Source organism: Protopterus annectens, chromosome 7.part0 (assembly GCF_019279795.1).
Source record: "Protopterus annectens isolate FY-2018-M chromosome 7.part0, PAN1.0, whole genome shotgun sequence".
NCBI lineage: Eukaryota > Metazoa > Chordata > Ceratodontiformes > Protopteridae > Protopterus > Protopterus annectens.
Window position 1 is genome coordinate 1,917,929,371 of NC_056739.1, and position 19,559 is coordinate 1,917,948,929.

General features: G+C 43.0%; 1 protein-coding gene across 1 annotated transcript in view; it reads left to right on the forward strand.

Annotated features, from left to right (window-relative positions):
- The window catches only part of LOC122807260 (plexin-A1-like), a 2,134,283-nt gene that overhangs the window by 721,337 nt on the left and 1,393,387 nt on the right, over positions 1-19,559 (forward strand). The gene's annotated exons all lie outside the window — the stretch shown is intronic.

Sequence of the window (19,559 nt, forward strand, 5' to 3'; positions counted from 1 at the left end):
GCTTCTCCTCCTGAGGATTTTTCATTTTCAGAGACCCTGCATTCCATGAGGGAGCATTTTAAATGGGAAGGTCAAGATTTCTCTGATTCCAGAAAGAGGCTTAGGGAATTCTTGTTTTACCCCAGCATAGGCCTTTAGCTATACCTCCTGTTCTGAATGTGGTGGAAGATGTTTTTGCAGAAGCTTCCCTGAATCCTGATTCTTTGCCTCCTGCCCCAGTTAAACCGGATAGGTACTATAGGGTGCCTGAAGCTCATAAGTATCTTTTTAAGAGTCCTAGGGCAGACCCGGAAACTGTTTCTCAGGGGCCTAAAGGGGTGAAGGCCTCTGTTGTTAAAAATCCTGTTCCTCCTGATAAAGAGGCAAGGGCTTTGGATAGATGGGGAAAGAAAGTGTATACATGTTCTTCGTCTTCCATTGCTGCAGTCCTGACTATTGGGTATAGTCCGCGTCCCAGTCGGCCCGAATACCAGAGTATAAGGCTGACGTCGGTCAGGGCGCATTAGACTGACGTCAGTACGTCAGGGTACTAATGCGCATGACCGACGTCATATCCTCTGTCTTTTTTGCCGCATGGTCCGATGCAGAAGCAGTTTTGCGAGTGCAGGTTGGCGTACTGAAATATTTCCGAAACCGGAGTTTCAGACCGAAACAGAGTTGGCTAAGTACCCCGTTGGGGAACATTTTGGTTTTTTCTTGCCTCAGTATTTTACCGGATGTCAGAAAAAGTGAATAACTGTATTTCTTGTGGGAAACAGATACCTCATAGGGATTATCATACCTTGTGTATACCTTGTTTAGGGCCTGAGCACGACGTTGTTGGTTGCCGCTCTTGTGCTAGGTTTAACAAACGCACTATTAAGAGGAGGTTAGACTGTGCCAGGTTAGTGTTTGGGAAGCGTTGCAATTATAAAATGCCGCCGGATGCTCCGACGCCCGCCTCCTCCAAGAAGCGCAAGGATAAAACAGTGAAGCCTAGGGTTGAGGTACCGGCAGTCCCGGACGACGGTTCTTTGGAAGGCTCAGTGGAGCCGGAGGTTTTGCCAGGAGTTTCCATGGAGTCCCAGGCAGAAACTATACTCTTACAGGATGTGCCTTCTCAGGAGGTAGGCCAGGCTGAGGGGGCTTCTCAGGTGACTGTTCTTCCCTCTCTTCCCAAGGTAGTTAGGGCCTCTCCTTCTGTTGCCAAAACTTCTATGAGAGGTAGGCCTACTTCAGCTTCAGTGGGGGCTTCTCCTACCTTTTCAGGTTCTGTACCTAAGAAACATATGCTTAAGATGGCAGAAGATTTGATTACTATGATTAGGGGTTCTAGGCCCCCGCCTGATAAGAGGCCTAGGGTGGAATCTGAGTTTGAGAGTTTTGAACAGTGTTCTGAGGCTTCAGAATCTTCTGTGGAAGATTTGCAGGAGTATCCTACCTATTCTGATTCTGATGTGGATGATTCCACTCCTACAGCGTCTCCACCTGAGGATTTCTCATTTTCAGAGACTTTGCATTCCATGAGGGAGCACTTTAAATGGGAAGGCCAGGATTACTCTGACTCCAGGAAAAGGCTTAGGGAGTTCTTGTTTTTACCCCAGCATAGGCCTTTAGCTATTCCTCCTGTGTTGAATGTGGTGGAAGATGTTTTTGCAGAGGCTTCCCTGAACCCTGACTCTTTGCCTCCTGCTCCTGTTAAGCCTGATAGGTATTATAGGGTGCCCGAATCTCATAAATATTTGTTTAAGAGTCCTAGGGCGGACCCAGAAACTATTTCCCAGGGGCCTAAGGGTGTAAAAGCTTCTGTGGTTAAAAATCCTGTCCCCACTGATAAAGAGGCGAGGGCTTTGGATAGGTGGGGAAAGAAAGTGTATACTTCTTCCACTCTAGCCATGAGAGCTTTGAATTGTCAGTTTCACATGTTAAAATATCAGAATTACCTTCTTTCACAATTGAAATCTAAGGTGGATGCTTTGGCGGAAGGTATTGAGTGTAAAGAGTTGCTGGATTTGGTTCATGTGTCTCAACAAGTGGGTAAGCATTCTTTGCAATGTGGTTTTGATGCTGTACAGGCCTCCTCGAGGGTGGCTGCTACCAGCTCTGTTCTTCGCAGGCATGCCTGGTTGAAGGATCAGAATTTAGCTGAGCATGTTAAGACAAGGATTTTGGATGCTCCTTTACAGTCTGATGTGTTGTTTGGTTCGCCTGTGGAAGCTGTTTTAAAGAAAATGGAGGACAAAGCTAAGTCTATGCAAACTGTTAAAGATTTTTGCAGGTGCAGCCACCAAGTTTAGTAGAAATTGGCCTGCTAAGGGGTGGACATATCCTGCTTATGATTCTCAGTCTAGGGGTAGGTCTAGACGTGGTAGGGGCAGGGCTCAAAGTTCTTTAGGCCTAGAACAGGGAGTTCACCTGCTCAGACTTCTGGTGAGGGCAGGGGTCAGTCCTTTCGTAAACAGACCCAATGACCTGTTTCTTCAGCTGCCAGCAGATTCACGCCTGGCAGCTCCTTTGGGGAAGACTGTCTCTTTTCAAAGAAAATTGGGATTTAATTACTCAAGACAAATGGGTGTTGGATATCATTCACCACGGTTACAGATTTTATTTCCATACAATGCCCCCTTTCAAAGGCATGCCAGACGTTCCTCCTCTACAAAGAAAAGAGGCTCACAAGCAAGTTTTACAGTTACTTCACATAGGGGCCATTCAGCCAGTCCCTGTGTCAGAGAGGGGCCTAGGATTTTATTCTCGCCTGTTCCTTGTACCAAAGAAGGGGAACACGTGGAGACCAATTTTGGATTTATCTCTCCTCAACACGATTTTGGACATTCCCAAGTTCAAGATGTTGACGTTACAACAGCTTTTACCTCTGCTGGGCAAAGATCACTGGATGGTAACTTTAGATCTCAAGGAAGCTTACCTTCATGTGCCTATAAGGCTAAGTTGCAGAAAGTATCTGCGGTTTCGAGCTGGAAATTCTCATTATCAGTTCTCTGCATTGCCCTTTGGCTTATCTACTGCCCAGAGTATTCACAAAGGTTCTGGCTCCAGTGATAGCTTACTTCAGGCTTCAAGGAATTCAAATCTATCCTTACTTGGACGACTGCCTGATTCTGGCTCAAGAAAAGGAAGACCTTCTACAGCATCTGGAATATGTTATAGCAGTGCTAAGATGCCTAGGGTATTCTGTGAACGAAATAAAGTCCAGTCTAGTACCCTCTCAAGACATGTGCTTTCTGGGTGTAAGACTGAATACAGCAGCCCAGATGGCCTTTTAACCCCGGACAAACAAAAGAGTCTGTCACTTTACTTCCATCAACTATCTCATCAGTCCGTGCTGACTGCAAGGACAGTCCTTCAAGCATTAGGGTTCATGGCATCTTGTATTCTGGTGCTTCCCAGTGCCAAACTGCATATGAGGAAGCTACAATGGTATCTCAAAAATGTATGGACACAGCACTGCCAGGATTTGGACACTGTCATTCAAATAATACCTTGCATTCAAAAGGAATTTTTGTGGTGGGCTCAGGAATGTCACCTAAACAAGGGACTCTCTGTGACCCGGCCAGAGGCAAGTCAGATTCTAACGACAGATGCCTCGGACATTGCTTGGGGAGCTCATCTAAATGGAAAGTGGATACAAGACAAGTGGCCTGCCAGACTACAGCATCTACATATCAACATGAAGGAGATGTTAGCAGTCCAGTTTGCATTAATGGCTTTCAAGGAGTTACTTCTTCCAGGGCAGGTGTTGATTCTAACAGACAACACAACTGTCATGTGGTACATCAACAAGCAAGGGGGAACACATTCTTATCCTCTATGCAGGCAAGCAATGATTTTATGGGAGACTGCGCTAAGCTTGCAACTAACTCTTCAGGCAAGGTTTCTGCCAGGAGCACAGAACTCCTTAGCAGATGTGTTAAGCAGACAAATCATGGATCCCCACGAGTGGAAACTGGATCTTCATGTATTTCAGAAACTGACAGTGTCATGGGGAACTCCAGACATAGATCTGTTCGCTTCTCCACTAAACCACCAGCTGCCAAAGTATTGCACAAAGGGGTTTCATCACACAGCTTGGAAAGTGGATGCTCTGTCTTTCAGTTGGAAAAACCTTCATGTGTATGCCTTTCCACCTCTACCGCTTCTTCCAAAGGTACTATTAAAGGTCAGACAAGACAGGCCAAGGATGATTTTGATAGCTCAGATTGGCCTCGGCAACACTGGTACCCACTTCTACGGAGTCTGGTAAAGAAGCCTCCATGGCCTTTACCTCTGATTCCTCATCTGTTATCTCAGAAGGACGGTCATCTGCTCAATGTCAAGCTTCAATCTCTTCATCTCACAGCCTGGCATATTCTGTGTTGAAACACAGCAGGTCTCAACTTCCTCAACAAGTTTTAAATGTGATTATGGAAGCTAGAAGGCCTAGTACTAGGAGAGTGTACGCAGAAAAATGGAAGAGATTTTTATTTTGGAGTACAGCAAAGAATTTGGAGATTTCAGAGCCTAATTTGAGTGTGGCTCTTCAATATCTTACTGAATTATTGGACAAAGGTTTGTCCTTCTCTTCCATAAAGATTCATGCTGCAGCAATTTCAGCTCACTATGATTGTGACCCACCTTTGTTTTCGCATCCTTTGTTCAAGCAGTTTCTTAGAGGGCAAAGAATATAAGACCCCCGTAGAGCTCCTACTCCTGCTTGGGATCTCAATTTTGTGTTGGAAAAACTTACTCTACAACCTTTTGAGCCTGCAGCTACTGCTGAATTGAAATATTTGTCATGGAAGACTGCTTTTCTGTTGGCTATTACTTCTGCAAGAAGGGTGTCTGAGTTGCAGGCCCTTATGGCAGTAGAGCCCTTTTGATTTTCCATAAGGACAGGGTATCATTACGCACTAATCCTTCCTTTATGCCTAAGGTGGTTTCTAGTGTGGCTTTAAACCAGACTATTCATTTGCCTACGTTTTTTGCAGATCCTCAAACTAAAGGGAAAAGATTTTGCACACTTTAGATGTACACAGGCAATTGCGTTATTATTTGAGCAGGACTAAGAATTTTAGGCAGTCTCAGCAGTTACTTGTTTCTTTTGCTTTGAGTTCACAGGGCAAGCCTGTGTCAAAACAAACTATTTCTAGGTGGATTGGCTTTTGCATTGCATTTTGTTATTCCCATCATGGCAAGGAGATTCCAGCTGGGATTAGGCCTCATTCCACTAGGGCTACTGCCACTTCAACAGCATTTCTAAGGGGGGTGGCAACTAAGGATATTCTGGAAGCAGCTACTTGGAGTTCCGTGCATACTTTCTCTAGGCATTATCACCTTCCTATATACTCTAAGACTAGGGCTGGTTTTGCCACAGCTGTTTTACAAGGCATGTTGTCAGCTCCTACTACTTTATAATTTGCCAGCCTCCCTTACCTCTGCTTTGGGATTCTACCCAATAGTCAGGACTGCAGCAATGGAAGACGAAGAACATAGTACAGTTTTGTACCTACCATAAATGTAGATGTTCGAGGATTCCATTGCTGCAGTCCAATTTACCCTCCCTCCTTCCCCTCTGTGTTAGGGGTGGTTGTGTAGGTGAGTTTACATGCTTATATTTTATATATATATATATTGTTGTATATATTATACATGTTTTTGGTGCAGGTTGTTTTGGGACTTGTCTTTTGGGTCTTCTGACATCTGGGGCAAGAAAAGACTGAGGATATGACGTCGGTCATGCGCATTAGTACCCTGACGTACTGACGTCAGTCTAATGCGCCCTGACCGACGTCAGCCTTATACTCTGGTATTCGGGCCGACTGGGACGCGGACTATACCCAATAGTCAGGACTGCAGCAATGGAATCCTCGAACATCTACATTTATGGTAGGTACAAAACTGTACTTTCTTCCACTTTAGCCATGAGGGCGTTGAATTGTCAGTTTCACATGTTAAAATATCAGAATTACCTCCTTTCACAATTGAAATCTAAGGTGGATGCTCTGGCAGAAGGTATTGAGTGTAAAGAGTTGCAGGATTTAATTCATGTGTCTGAACAGGTGGGTAAACATTCCTTGCAGTGTGGTTTTGATGCTGTGCAGGCCTCCTCGAGGGTGGCTGCCACTGGTTCTGTTCTTCGTAGGCATGCCTGGTTGAGAGATCAGAATTTAGCCGAGCATGTTAAAACAAGGATTTTGGATGCTCCTTTGCAGTCTGATGTGTTGTTTGGTTCGCCTGTGGAAGCAGTTTTAAAGAAAATGGAGGACAAGGCTAAGTCTATGCAAACTGTTAAGGATTTTTTGCAGGTGCAGCCTCCAAAGTTTAGTAGAAATTGGCCTACTAAGGGATGGACTTATCCTGCTTATGATTCCCAGTCTAGGGGTAGGTCTAGACGTGGTAGGGGCAGAGCTCAGGGTTCTTTTAGGCCTAGGACAGGGAGTTCCCCTGCTCAGACTTCTGGTGAGGGCAGGGGTCAGTCCTTTCGTAAGCAGACCCAATGACCTGCCTTTTCAGCTGCCAGTACATTCTCGCCTGGCAGCACCTTTAGGAGGAAGGCTGTCTCTTTTCAAAGAAAATTGGGATTTAATTACCCAAGACAGATGGGTTCTGGATATCATTCACCACGGTTACAGGTTTTATTTCCATACCTTGCCTCCTTTCAAAGGCATGCCAGACATTCCTCCTCTACAAAGAAAAGAGGCTCACAAGCAAATTTTTCTGTTGCTCCAAATAGGGGCCATTCAGCCAGTTCCTGTGCCAGAAAGGGGCCTAGGATTTTATTCTCGCCTGTTCCTAGTACCGAAGAAGGGGAACACGTGGAGACCAATTTTGGATTTATCTATCCTCAACACTTATCTGGACATTCCCAAGTTCAAAATGTTGACGTTACAACAGCTTTTACCTCTGCTGGGCAAAGATCACTGGATGGTAACTTTAGATCTCAAGGAAGCTTACCTTCATGTGCCTATAAGACTAAGTTGCAGGAAGTATCTGCGTTTTGAGCTGGAAATTCTCATTATCAGTTCTCTGCATTGCCCTTTGGCTTATCCACTGCACCCAGAGTATTCACAAAGGTTCTGGCTCCAGTGATAGCTTACTTCAGGCTAAAAGGAATTCAAATCTATCCTTACTTGGACGACTGCCTGATTCTAGCTCAAGAAAAGGAAGACCTTCTACAGCATTTGGATTATGTCATAGCAGTGCTAAGATGCCTAGGGTATTCTGTGAACGAAATAAAGTCCAGTCTAGTACCCTCTCAAGACATGTGCTTTCTGGGTGTGAGACTGAATACAGCAGCCCAGATGGCCTTTTAACCCCGGACAAACAAAAGAATCTTTCCAGTTACTTCCATCAACTATCTCTTCAGTCCGGGCTGACTGCAAGGACAGTCCTTCAAGCCTTAGGGTTCATGGCATCTTGTATTCTGGTGCTTCCCAATGCCAAACTGCATATGAGGAAGCTGCAATGGTATCTCAAAATGTATGGACACAGCACTGCCAGGATTTGGACACTGTCATTCAAATAATACCTTGCATTCAAAAGGAATTTTTGTGGTGGGCTCAGGAATGTCACCTAAACAAGGGACTCTCTGTGACCCGGCCAGAGGCGAGTCAGATACTAACGACAGATGCCTCAGACATTGCTTGGGGAGCTCATCTAAATGGAAAGTGGATACAAGACAAGTGGCCTGCCAGACTACAACATCTACATATCAACATGAAAGAGATGTTAGCAGTCCAGTTTGCATTAATGGCTTTCAAGGAGTTACTTCTTCCAGGGCAGGTGTTGATTCTAACAGACAACACAACTGTCATGTGGTACATCAACAAACAAGGGGAACACATTCTTACCCATTGTGCAGGCAAGCAATGATTTTATGGGAGACTGCGCTCAGCTTGCAACTAACTCTTCAGGCAAGGTTTCTGCCGGCAGCACAGAACTCCTTAGCAGACGTGTTAAGCAGACAAATCATGGATCCCCACGAGTGGAAACTGGATCTTCATGCATTTCAAAATTTGCCAGTGTCATGGGGAACTCCAGACATAGATCTGTTCGCTTCTCCACTAAACCACCAGCTGCCAAAGTTTTGCACAAAGAGGTTTCATCACACAGCTTGGAAAGTGGATGCTCTTTCTTTCAGTTGGAAAAATCTTCATGTGTATGCTTTTCCACCTCTGCCTCTTCTCCCAAAGGTGCTTCTAAAGGTCAGACAAGACAAGCCAAGGATGATTTTAATAGCTCCAGATTGGCCTCGGCAGCACTGGTACCCATTACTGAGGAGTCTGATAAGGAAGCCTCCATGGCCTTTACCCTTGATTCCACACCTGTTGTCTCAGAGGGACGGTCACCTGCTCAATGTCAAGCTTCACTCTCTTCATCTAACAGCCTGGCATATTCTGTTTTGAAAGACAGCAGGTCTCAACTTCCTCAACAAGTTTTAAATGTGATTATGGAAGCCAGAAGACCTAGTACAAGGAAAGTGTACGCAGAAAAATGGAAGAGATTTTTATTTTGGAGTGCAGCAAACAATTTGGAGATTTCTGAGCCTAATTTGAGTGTGGCTGTTCAATATCTTACTGAGTTATTGGACAAAGGTTTGTCTTTCTCTTCCATTAAGATTCATGCTGCAGCAATTTCAGCTCACTATGATTGTGACCCACCATTGTTTTCGCATCCTTTGTTCAAGCAATTTCTTAGAGGGCCAAAGAATATAAGACCCCCACGTAGAGCTCCTACTCCTGCTTGGGATCTCAATTTTGTGTTGGAGAAACTTACTCTACAACCTTTTGAGCCTGCGGCTAATGCTGAATTGAAATACTTGTCATGGAAGACTGCTTTTTTGTTGGCCATTACTTCTGCAAGAAGGGTTTCTGAGTTGCAGGCCCTTATGGCGGTAGAGCCTTTTTTGATTTTTCATAAGGATAGGGTATCTTTACGTACTAATCCTTCCTTTATGCCTAAGGCGGTTTCTAGTGTGGCTTTAAACCAAACTATTCATTTGCCTACTTTTTATGCAGATCCTCAAAATAAAGGGGAAAAGATTTTGCACACTTTAGATGCACACAGGCAGTTGCGTTATTATTTGAGCAGGACTAAGGATTTTAGGCAGTCTCAGCAGTTGTTTGTTTCTTTTGCTTTGGGTTCGCAGGGCAAGCCTGTGTCAAAACAAACTATTTCTAGGTGGATTGGGTTTTGCATTGCATTTTGTTATTCCCATCATGGCAAGGAGATTCCAGTTGGGATTAGGCCTCATTCCACTAGGGCTACTGCCAATTCAACAGCATTTCTAAGGGGGGTGGCAACTAAGGATATTTTGGAGGCAGCTACTTGGAGTTCAGTGCATACTTTCTCTAAGCATTATCACCTTCCTCTCTACTCTAAGTCTAGGGCTGGTTTTGCCACAGCTATTTTGCAAGGCATGTTGTCAGTTCCTGCTTCCTTATGATTTGCCAGCCTCCCTTACCTCTGCTTTGGGATTCTACCCAATAGTTAGGACGGCAGCAATGTGGAATGAAGAACATAGTACAGTTTTGTACCTACCATAAATGTAGATGTTCGAGGATCCACATTGCTGCAGTCCAATTTACCCTCCCTCCTTCCTCTCTGTGTTTAGGGGTGGTTGTGTAGGTGAGGTTATATTCTGGTATTTTGTATATATTGTACATATTTTTGGTGCAGGTATATTTGGAGTTTTTGGTTTTGGCCTTATCTTTTCAGGGTCTTCTGACATCTGGGGCAAGAAAAGACTGAGGATATGACGTCGGTCATGCGCATTAGTACCCTGACGTACTGACGTCAGTCTAATGCGCCCTGACCGACGTCAGCCATATACTTTGGTATTCGGGCCGACTGGACAGCGGACTACCCAATAGTTAGGACTGCAGCAATGTGGATCCTCGAACATCTACATTTATGGTAGGTACAAAACTGTACTTTCTCTGCACTGCCCTTTGGCTTATCTACTGCGCCCAGGGTATTCGCAAAGTGCCTAGCTCCAGTCATTGCATTTTGCAGGCAAAGAAATATTCAAATATACCCATACCTGGACGATTGTCTAATTCAGGCAGAAAACCAGGACATACCTTTGAATCATCTGGCTTTCATACAGAAGGTGCTAACTTGTCTGGGGTACACCATAAATGAAAAGAAATCACACCTGGTACCCTGTCAACAAATTATATTCCTGGGAGCAAGCTTGAATACAACTTCCCAGATGGCTTTCCTCACGCCAGAGAAACAAATTCACTTGACATCCTACTTCAAACAAGTGGCCACAAAAACCCTGCTATCTGCAAGGCAAATGCTGCAAGCCTTGAGGTTCATGGCCTCCTGCATTCTTCTAATTCCATGAGGAAACTACAATGGTATCAACATTCTCAGGATCTAGAAGCAATGATTCCTCTCATTCCTTGTCTACGCCTAGAGTTCCTTTGGTGGCAGAGGCCTGCCACCAAAACAAGGGACTACCATTCACACTACCCCCTGCCACCCAAACCCTAACAACAGACTCATCAGACTATGCATGGGGGGGGGGGGGGTGCATCTGGCAGGGAAGTGCATTCAGGGCAAATGGAACCCAATTAAATTTCTGTTAGCTGTACAAAATGCTCTGACAGCCTTCAAGGACCACATTCTTCCAGGACAATTAATGGTAAAGACTGACAACACCACTGTTATGTGGTACATAAACAAGCAGGGGGTACACATTCTTACCCCCTCTGCAGACTAGCCATGGCATTGTGGAACACAACCTTGAGCTACCAAGTACATCTATAAATTCAATTCCTTGCCAGGAAAACTAAATACACTGGCAGACAGGCTAAGCAGAAACCTAATGGACCCACACGAGTGGAAACTGGAACCAAAGATATTCAACATGTGGACAAGCAAATGAGGGAGCTCAGATATAGACCTGTTTGCCTCCCCCCAGAACTATTATTGGAAAAATTTTGCGCAAGGACTCCCCACAGGCAAAGTGGATGCTCTGTCCTTCAGTTGGAAAAAACTATCATTTTATGCCTTTCCTCCTCTGCCTCTGCAAGTACTACTAAAGATCAAACAAGACAAACCATGGATGATTTTGTTGGCCCCATGGCACCTGCCTCAGACTCCTACCCTACTGTCTCAGCAGGAGAACCAGATTCTGCACCCTCAGCTTCAAACACTGAACCTAGCAGCCTGGCTAATTACCTAAGCTCTCCTTTACCAACCCTCAGTAAGCCATTGATGGATGTTAATTTAGAGGCAAGGAGGCCTAGCACTAGAAAATCTTATGCTGAAAAATGGAAAAGATTCTGTGCCTGAAACCACTCTCAAGGGATGAGCACAGCAGTGCCCAATTTACCTCAGATTTTACAATACTTAATTGAGATGCTTCACAAGGGCCTGTCTTTCTCCTCAATAAAAATTCATGCCTCAGCCATTTCAGCTCATTATAACACAGAACCTCCCCTCTTCTCTCTTCCACTGCTCAAGCAGTTCCTCAGAGGGACCAGAAATTTAAGACCACCCAAAAGCCCTCCATCACTAGCCTGGGACCTTAACTTGATATTGGAGAAACTCACCCTTCCTCCTTTCGAGCCAGCTGCCACTGCAGATTTAAAATTCCTTTCTTGGAAAACCGCTTCCCTTTTAGCCATCACTACAGCAAGAAGGGTATCTGAATTACAGGCCCTTATGGCAGTGGAGCCTCGGTGGCCACGGTGGTGCAGCGGTTAGCGTTGCCACCTCACAGCAAGAGGTTCTCCGGTTCAATTCTCGGCTGGGGTGTGGGTTTCCTCCGGGTGCTCCGGTTTCCTCCCACATCCCAAAGACATGCAGTAGGTGGATTGGACACTCTAAATTGGCCCTAGTTGTGAGTGTGTGCATGTGTGTGCCTTCTGTTGAAGGTTGGGCGCCGTGCTGGCAACTTGACACCGTAAAACTCCACTGCCAATCATGAGCGGATAGATGATCCGCTGTGGTGACCTAAGCCGAAAGAAGAAGAAGAAGATGGCAGTGGAGCCTTTCATCATCTTTCATACGGACAGGGTGTCCCTCAGGACCAATCCCTCTTTCATGCCAAAGGTGGTATCCAGTGTGGCCTTTAATCAGTCCATTAATTTGCCTACCTTCTTTCCTAATCCACAGAACAAAGGGTAATGGATGCTGCACTCCTTAGATGTGCACAGACAACTTTGATTCTACTTGGACAGGTCTAAACCTCAAAGGAAATCTAAACAACTGCTGGTGGCATTTGCTGCAGGGACAGACAGGAAGGCTTATTTCAAAACAAACCATCTCCAAATGGATAGGCCATTGCATCCATTTCTGCTATAAGCACCATGGAAAACCTATCCCACAGGGGATCAGACCCCACTCAACCAGGGCTGCATCTATCTCTACAGCCTTTCTCAGAGGTGTACCTACCAGGGACATCCTAGAAGCTGCTACGTGGAGTTCTGTACATACTTTCACCAAGCATTGCCATTTGCCAATTTTCTCTAAATCCAGAGCTGGCTTTGCCACTGCAGTTTTGCAGGGCCTTATAGCTGGTCCTAATGCTATCTAAATTCCTCCTCCCATACTTAGCTTTGGGAATCTTCCCAAATGTAATGACTGCAACAACGAAGCACAAAGAACATAGTACAGTTGTGTACACTTACCATAAATGTAGATGTTCGAGTGTATTCACTTTTGCAGTCCTGGTTACCCTCCCTCCAGCCCCCTGACTTCTTTTGGCTATACCTATTCTTTCCTTTTCAATGCTTAAAAGCATTTTGGTGTATTTGCTTTTTTGTTTGAGGTATAACCTTGTATATTTATAGATTTAATTACTTCCCATTAGGGGGGCACCTGACATCTGGGGCAAGAAAAACTGATGTAATGGCGTCGGCTGCATGTTTTATACCCCTGATGTAGGACCCAAGACTTTATTAATCAGGCCGACTGAGGGCTACTGCAAGCAGATAACCCAAATGTAATGACTGCAACAGTGAATACACTCGAACATCTACATTTATGGTAAATGTATACAAGTGTACTTTTCCCTCCCTCCACCCCCCTTTATTCTCTCTTTCCTTACAAGGGACATATTGGTATTTGTTTTCCACTGGTGGGGTTCTTCCACTAGAACCTGGCCTCCTACTTTGGGGGCTTCTGACAGGTTAGGGCAAGAAAAACTGATGTAATGACGTCTGCTGCCTTACTTTATTCAACTGAGGAGGACCTGATGTCGGTCCTCAAACGACAACAACCGACGAAGTAATACTAAGCCTCTGGTATTCGGGCCAGCCTTGGGCTACCTTGGCAGGGATAACCCAAATGTGATGACTGCAACAGTGAATACATTTGAACATCTACATTTATGGTAAGTGTACACAACTGTACTGTCAGAGGAGTCACTTCAATGCTGCTTAAAAACAGAAAAGCATTACTATAATCGTCAGGCCACTGTTATGCAAATATGTTATTTTGGATGAGCGAGTCCGTCTTTTTGTTTTCATGAACTTTAAGCACAGTAAATTTAAAAAAAAGTGTATTGGCTTAAATTAAGTAACAGATAGTATACCAAAAAACAGGCAGTCTACAAGTGAAAAGGAGAGGAACCGGTAACCGCAAATGAATGGAAAGTGTCTTTAGTGTTGTCATGCCTAGTAGCATAAAGTTAAGCAGGTCATGTGACAAAGCACTACAGAATTCTTTTGGGATGCATGGAGATCAGAAGCCAAGTCTACAGGTAGAAAGTGAAGCACTTTTTCTATGTTCAGTTGGTGATGCATAGTTTGACAAATAGAGTGCAGTCCTGGGGATTTGTTTTTGTTAGTGACAGAACTGGAGCATTTCCTGCGGGGGAAACAAAAATGGTGCATTTTATTGCTGGAAGCCTTTGAAAATGCAGCTAAAACATTCTTCTGTTTTGCTTTACAGTGCAGAAACAGAAGCTTTAAAATGTTTTAGCAAGAGACTCATTAGAGTCCAGAAGAACAAAATGTTCAGTAAAAGGGAAGTATTGAAACGAGGAAACATTTACTAGTGGGATGGAAGTGTGAAAAGGAGTTTTTCCCCCACATCTCAAAAACAAATCCATGCTCAGATAAATGGTCTAAGCAGTTAAAAGTATTTTCATGTATATACATATATATATGTGTGTGTGTGTATATATATATATATATATATATATATATATATATATATATATATATATATATATATATATGTATATATATAAATATATATATATATATATATATATATATATGGGTCTACTTCATATGATTTAAATTTAATTTGCCTGAAATTCATTTGACTGAGACCAAAACACTGAAAGTTCAAAAGACTGAAAACTCATTTGAGTGAAACTCGTAACACTGACACATTAAAGTAAAAGGTATATGCCCTTTCCCCCACTGTAGTGCGATCCTGGAGTTAGTATATATAGTTGGGGGGGTGTAAAGCCCCCCACATAGTTCAGGTAAATGTTGTTTTTTGTAAAGTTATTCATTGCAGTTATAAATATCCATGTGTATGATTTAAAATGTATAAAATATGTGGGGGTCTTCGCCCCCACACCCCCCAATGTGGGGGGCTGTGCCCACCACACCCCCCTAACTATGTATACCAACTCAAGGATTGCACTACAGTGGGGAAAAGGGCATTGACTTTTTCCTGCAAATGTTCACAAAATGTATTTGTTTTGGAATTTCACCTTTAATTATTTGTTGAACCTGTATATTGTCACATTCAGCTTTATTTTAACTTTTCTAAACCAATTTGTTTACTCAACTTGTAAAATAGTTGTGATAATCTACCATTCTACTATGTATGTACTGAAGCTTTTTCTCCACGTGTTTTTTAAACCTGTAACTTGCACCATATGGTTATTAAGTATGTACTAGAGCTTTTCTCCCTGGGCCTCTGCTGAAAAAGGGCTTCGGCTCAGCCAGACATTCCCGGTCAACAAATGTAAAAGAAATAAATATACCTTTTACTTTAATGTGTCAGTGTTATGAGTTTCAGTCAAATGAGTTTTCAGTCTTTTGAACATTCAGTATTTTGGTCTTAGTCAAATGAATTTCAGTCAAATGAAATTTAGGTCATATGAAGTAGACCCATATATATATACATATATATATATATATATATATATATATATATATATATATATATATATTTTTTTTTTTTTAATTTGATCAGGTACTTGCATATTATCGCAACCAGATTTGGAAGTTGCCCTACTTCCTAATGTTATGCCGAAAGGTGTTTATCCTGCACTGGCAAGGTGTTTTTAAGGCTAAATCACTGTCTTATCACCTTGGTTCTGGCGAAATTCCGCCTTCCAGGTTCCGTCATTTACTGCTGTAACAGAGACTAAGAATTGGTTAAGACATACAGTTCCAGCTTGCCTCTAACACCAGGTACTCAGGCTTTTCATTAATGTGTTTATTTACGTGTGCATTTGTAAAGCTTTTATTTTTGCTGTGACTCTATGTAGGGCTGAAATAAGGCACTGAAGCTGTTTATCTTCTGTGCTTTCATGTCTTATTTTTAAAGTTTAGTTTTTTTTTTTTGTGGTTTTACAGCACTGCAATCTTGACTAAGAGGCTTTGGCTCAACACAGGCTAGAATCCCCTTGTTTTATCATGCCCTGTCAAATGTAATTCATTACATTACTTGCTTCTATCCTGTGCTGCATGTTATCCAGAAACGAACTGTAATGGACACATTTGACAGGGCTACGATTTCCCGTTAAGTGACACAAACATGCTTACAAAAGGTGTTTCCATAGCTGGTTTTTATTCAAAAGAAAGTTACAGGAAAACGTTGAATAAAGTGCCATGAGCGTGTCCTGTTCCTATCTGACATCAAATCAATGTAGTTTGCGTTACACCACACTGAGATTAAATAAACAAGAGCGGCAGAAAAAGTAAAAGGGACTGCTGTCTTTTGAACTCATCAGCCTCCGCTCTTCAATAAGTTTTTTTGTAGAAGTGTACAAATTTAAAATTTGAGTAGTGGTCTTAGAATAACACGTTACAGTGTCCTGCACTCATTTCGATTCTAGGATGCGAATTTTACAACCGCGAAAATCTGGTTGCGATACTACGCAAGTACCTTTATTTATTTCACATACCAAATGATGCAGTGATCTGATTCACTCCCCAGCTGGGGTGCCTTCTGTGCAGTCAGCATATTCTGCATTCTCCCTGATTCTGTGTGGGTTTTTCCAAGTGCTTTGGTTTCCTTCTGTGTCCCAAGACAGTAGTGTTAGATGAATTGGAAGTCCTGTGAATTTTCCACATTCATGTGTGCACACGTGTGTATCTTGTAATGTAGTGGCATTCTGTCCAGTATTGGTTTTCCTGCCTTGTAGGTACAGGTTTTGGCTCTTATGTGACCTTGATTACATGAATGTATATATTTAATATTTGCATATTCCTGTGGTATAGTACATGTGTTTGTTAATTTGAATATATTTAATGCCTTAAATGCCAGTTTTTGACCATTTCCTTGCCACATTTCAGGACTGTAATGAATCACCAAATTATTTTGCCAGAACAATTATCAGAGTTCATTCTAAAGTTTAAATGGCTTGCAGTTGGAAAAAAATGTTTAAAAAAAACCCTGGTACATACTAGAAATTGTGCCTGCCTTAAGCAGCATAAAAGTCCGCTTCTTTTCAGTATCTTTTTCCCCCATGACTGCTTTGAGTTCTCTTTTTTATTGCCATCCTCCTCTTCCTCATTATCCTCTTTTCATACTTGTTAACTGCCCCTTTAAGGTCTCATTTTGAGTGACTCGACTTCCCCTCCCAAACCAGTGTAGCTAGTAGTTTGCCTTCCAGTTTTTCCCACTGTAAGCCCTCTGATGCAGTCTTTGTCCTTCATTTCCAACCACTCCCACCATTAATTTTCTGACACCCCAGTTTTCTTTTGAGGTACTGCTGGATCGTCATCATTTTGAGACCCCATTTTCTGATACTTGTGTTGATATTGCCTTTTTTATTCTGTGCTCTTTATATATGAAGAGTTCCTCACGGTCATCTTTAGTGGTCATGAGGACTTTATGCTGCCATTGTTATTGTTGGCTCCAACATGAGTTAAGTTTTAGGTTTTTTTTTGTAAGAAGATGGGTAGATATTATGCAACAAATAATTTATTAAGTTGCATACAAGTGTGCTTGATATGCAGTACGCTTTTATACTGTGCACAAGTAAAAACAGAGCATGAAGCATAAAAGGTAGCTCATAGACAGTATATGACATTCATCATGCATAAACAGTGGTCTGATAAAGGAAGTTCATGGTGCAGAAATTAAACATCATAGAGATCCATACTTATATGAAGACCTTGTATGTACATATGACTCGTGTCAGTCATGAAATAATGCGACATTGCACAGAACACATTTTACAAGGTGACAGGTAAACGTGTCTACTTGTATGAAATATGTCCTTAACGTGATCATTGCAGAGGTATGTTGTGTAATCTAGTGGGCAATGTCCCATAGGGACTCCTGTTTGGTGTACAGGTTAATAGAGAAATCTGTTACTTGCTTAATGGTCAAGCTCAAAATGGTGGGCAAATGTTACAGACGCATTCATTCTCCATATCACATCTTTGTCACTACAGTTTATTGTAAAAGAAATTTCTTTTTTATCAAACTTTCATTTTAAATATAAGTTTTAAAAAATCCCACAGATTTGGGAAATTGGAGATCAAGCATGTACCATCACATTCTCTGTAGGGGAGCACTTGGATCACTTTGATGTCCTTTGGTGGCCACTCATAAAACAGGTAAGCTTTCTATCAATGCTGGCATCCCCAGTGCCCCCCCCCCCCCGAAACTAGTGAAACTGCAGAGAAAGTACAGTTGTCTACACTTACATAAATGTAGGTGAGTGTATTCACTGTTGCAGTACTGACTTGTGGGATTTCCTGCTGTGGAAGCCCATGGGCAGCCCGAATGCCAGAGTGTTTTCTCCTCCTGAAGCCAGCAGATGCCTTGTCCAACATCATGATGTTCAGTTACAAAGGGAGTCGGCCAGCACACATGTCTCAGTACTTTCTTACCCTCAACAGGTAGGATCCCCTAGCAAATCCTTAAGGTCAGGGGCCTAAGCCCGTAGACTCCATAATATGTGTAAAGGAGGAGGGAGTAACCTAAAACTGAGAAGGAGAATAACCAGCCCTGTCTCGTAGGCAAGAGGAGAAGGATGGAGGGAAAGAAGACTGCAACAGTGAATACACTCGCATGCCTGCATTTATGGTAAGTGCACACAACTGTATTATGTTCTTCAGGTTTCACTGTTGCAGGCCTAACTTATGGAATGACTCTCAAAGCTGAAAGAGGGGTTGATGGAAAAACTAAGGAGATGAAAGAGGGGTTGATGGAAAAACTAAGGAGATGAAAGGATGCATTACAAGATGGCAGTGGCAAACACTGCTCTGGACTTGGAGAAGGTTGGAAGATGGTAATGTCTGGTGAAGGTATGCACAGAGGATCAAGTACATTCTTCCAAAATGTCTTTAATGGTCACCCCTTTAAGGAAGGCAGCAGATGTAGTGGTAGCCCCAGTGGAATATGTCCACAGAGTCTGAAGGCTTCTTCCCCCGATGGTTGTAGCAAAATGAGTTATAGTGGGAGATCCATTTGGAGATAGTTTAGAAACTGGTCTCCCTTGAGAGCTACTAGAAAAGGCCACAAAAAGTTGGTCTGACTTCCTAACATTCTTGGCTCTGTCCAAGTAGTAACACAGTTGTCTGTGCACGTCCAAAATATGGAGGAATGTTTCTCCCTTGTTTTGAGGGTTAGGAAAGAATGTAGGCAATTACATGGTCTGGTTTAAAGAAATCTTTGTCACCACCTTGGGCATAAAAGGACTGGTCATAAGAGATGCTCTCTCTGGGTGGAAAATGATAAAACGTTCCATACACGAGAGCATGAAGCTCTGGAACTCTACTGGGTGAAGTAATGGCTAGTATGAAAGCTGTCTTCCAGGTAAGGAATTTTATATCTGTGGAAGCAGCTGGCTCAAAGCAGAATGAACTTGAGGTCCCAGGGGAACAGGAAGTTTTCAAAGTGGCCTAATGTCAACATCCGCTGTCAGCAACTGTTTCATGAGAGGATAGGAAAAGAGAGGAGGCTGAGAAGGCCATTAGGCAAGAGTAGCTGAAGTGTGAATTTTAACTGAGAAGTAGGATAGTCCTTTTGCAAAAAGGCCAGATAGGTATGACAAGACCAAAGGTATCTGAGTTTGCCAAGGGCTTTTATCTGCACCGTATTTTATTTTATTTTATTTTATTTTTTTTTATTTATCATTTGTTGACCAGGAAAGTCTGACTAGGTTCCACAGAGCCTGTTTTCAGCAGAGGCCCGGGGAGAAATGCTCCAGATACATGTCTTTGGAATGTGGGAAGAAACCGGAGTACCCAGAGGAAACCCACGCAAACACAGGGAGAACATGCAAACTCCACACAGAAGGCACCCCAGCCGAGAATCGAACCGGAGAACCTCTTGCTGTGAGGTGACAATGTTAACCACTGCACCACTGCGCCACCCACTGCCGTATAATGAATATTTTCCATTTGGCAGAGTAAGACTTTGTA